This window comes from Nyctereutes procyonoides, unplaced genomic scaffold (assembly GCF_905146905.1).
Source record: "Nyctereutes procyonoides isolate TBG_1078 unplaced genomic scaffold, NYPRO_anot_genome, whole genome shotgun sequence".
NCBI lineage: Eukaryota > Metazoa > Chordata > Mammalia > Carnivora > Canidae > Nyctereutes > Nyctereutes procyonoides.
Window position 1 is genome coordinate 3,365,662 of NW_026575145.1, and position 2,875 is coordinate 3,368,536.

At 36.6% G+C, this 2,875-nt stretch overlaps 1 pseudogene; it reads right to left on the minus strand.

The window, feature by feature from the left end:
* Positions 1 to 1,978: 1,978 nt before the first annotated feature.
* On the minus strand, positions 1,979 to 2,265 carry LOC129499352 (non-histone chromosomal protein HMG-14-like; annotated as a pseudogene).
* Positions 2,266 to 2,875: the final 610 nt, after the last annotated feature.

Here is a 2,875-nt window from a genome sequence, read left to right on the forward strand (position 1 = left end):
GAAACCCTCCTGAAAAAAAATTTAAAAAAAGAAACCCTCTTGACATAAATTAAGGGAATCTTTTAATAATATATTTAAAATTTTGTAGCTAAACTCCCACTATCCAAAACTAAAGTTTTTTTAAGTGGAATATTTTGAGCAATAATATGAATAGTAACTGCAATTTGTTGAAAACATAAAGTAGTGCATTTAATATGTATGTGTGTGAGAGAAGATGAGAAGCTTCCCTTTATAGAAGTTTTCCAACTAATAAAAAGAAATCATGGAATTATAATGTCACCCTAATTAAATAATGGATCTAGGCAATGATCATCAAGTCCCCTAAAACATAAAAAGAAAGACACATGATATTCATTGGCCTCCTGATGGATCCTCATATGAAGTATTCTTGTTCTAAAACTGAACATGAATTGGTTCAATCCTCTATCGAACTGGTGTTTGATAACACCAGCATGGTACAATCAGCAAAATTAATAATGCAGGAATGTCTACAGGGCAAATGCCCTGGTTTCTTCAAGAAATATTCCATGGACAAAAAAGATAGAAAAAGTATAGATTTAAAGACATGGTGACTAATTTCAGATGTATGTCTTTTATGTGGATGCTGACTTAATATTACTTTTTAGCTATAATAATGTTAAAGTGGTTACCTTTTAGAAATCCATATAGGCACTATTTACAGGCACATAATTTGAAATAATCCAGTGGCAGGTGGGGCTTTTTAAAAATGAAAATGATAATTGTTGACGCTGGGTGATGGCTACACAAAGGGTTCATTATACTATTCTCTCTACTTTTGCATATGTTTCAAATTACCCCTAATAAAAAGCTTCTATAATATCTGTTGCTACATTACAGTATAGGGGCGGTTTTTTTTTTTATAATTGAGGGTTTTCCTTGGTTGTTCTGAAGATCAGTACACACACTTCAATTCATATATAGTTCTTAACATATGTACCAAAAATCTAGAAAATCACATAGATATGATTCTTTTCTAAAAGGTTTTCTTTAAAAAATTAAATAAATAAAAGGTTTTCCAATGACCTTCCAGCTTAAAATTGGGAAGCAAATTTTCCTTAACAGTTGATCAAGTACCAATATCTTCAATTGTCAATGCACTGTTACATTGTCAAAAAAAAAGGGGGGGGGACTTATATTGTTAAGTCCCATTAATTTAATATAGTATACACTACATATGCAAATTTTCAGTCTTGGACAGCACATTAACTGAGTCACTAGTAAACCTGGACTACCACAACTACGATGTTTCAGAGTCCACAAAATTCTGACAGGGAGAGCCAAGATCAAGAAGTGGCTTTCTTTAGGAAACAATTCTATTGAAAACAGCTCGAGGATAGAAGTAATTTAAAATGCCCAAGACAGTAAATGCACGGCTGACTCCAAATTGCCATTTAGTATGCTTGGTATTATAGGACATAAAAACTACCCTGTCCATGGGATGTTAAGAGAACACCCATGACGATCAAAGCCTCTCATATTCAATATCCCACTATTTGGGGGTGTACCAAAAATGAAACAACCAACAAATGATTTCTTAAAAAAAAAAAAAAAAAGCATTTACACTTTAAAAATGGGATGAGGTGGAATTCTCTCCTTCTTAAAAATGATTCTAGAGCCACTAAAAAACTTACATTTACAAAACAGTTTAAAAAATGTTCCCCTGGGGGCAGCCTGGGCGGCTCAGCGGTTTAGCGCCGCCTTCAGCCCAGGGCCTGATCCTGGAGACCTGGGATCCAGTCCCACGTCGGGCTCCCTGCATGGAGCCTGCTTCTCCCTCTGCCTGTGTCTCTGCCTCTCTCTCTCTCTCTCTCTCTCTCTCTCTCTCTCTCTCTCTCTCTGCCTCTCTCTATCTCTCTCTCTCTCTCTCATGAATAAATAAATAAAATCTTTGAAAAAAAATGTTCCTCTGGATTATACAAGAAGGGAGACAGGGACCACACATGATATATGATATTAATTAAGACTTGGCTTCTTTCTCTTCTGCTTTATCAGAGACTGGACTCTCATTTTTAGTTTCTCCATTTTCTGCAGGTATAAGTCTTTGGTTAGCCACTTTAGCTTGTTTTCCCTTTGCTCCTCTTTTCCCCCTTTGTTTGCACTTGTCTGAATACTATACTTTCCCCCCACCTTTTTTGGCTTCGTTTCCACTTTTGCAGGAGCAGATTCGGCTGACATCCTCACCGATCTCCTCTTGGGCCCCTCCTTCGCCATCACCTCCTCGGAGCTGACCTTCCTCTTGGGCATCTTAGCTGCAAGGCGGCCGTCCGCCAGGTGCCCACTGGCTGTGTGATACACCGAGAAGCTTCCAGAAGTGGGATGCCCAGCGCTGATGTTCCTCCCATCTGCCTCGGCCCTCCCCCCACCTCCCAACTGCTGCCACCGCCCACAGTACAGTTTTTTAATACCACATCAGATTGAGTTTCAGCCAAAAGAAGATCGTCAATGCCTAATTATAAGATGAGAATATATGCCATTTATATAATTATAAAACATCATTTATTCTTCAAATATTCTTTCCTTACCTACAGGAATTTTCTATCTGTTTTCCATTGAAAATATCATATAGTAATGACAACTACCATTTATTGAGTATCTTTTATTCAGAGATAAGTATAAAAGAAAATACATAAAATGGTTTATTCTAGTTTAACAGTTTCCATTTTATGTTTGATGTCATTTTGAATTTTTATGACAAAATTTAAAATCACTCATCATGAAAGTTGGAAGGAAAATACTACTCTTAAACTCTTTTTTCCAGTTTAACCTCATTTCATACTACCTTTTCTGATGCATTCACTATGCATGTGTGTACAAAATCTGTGGCTTGAGAGCATGGATTCACTCTATATTTCAC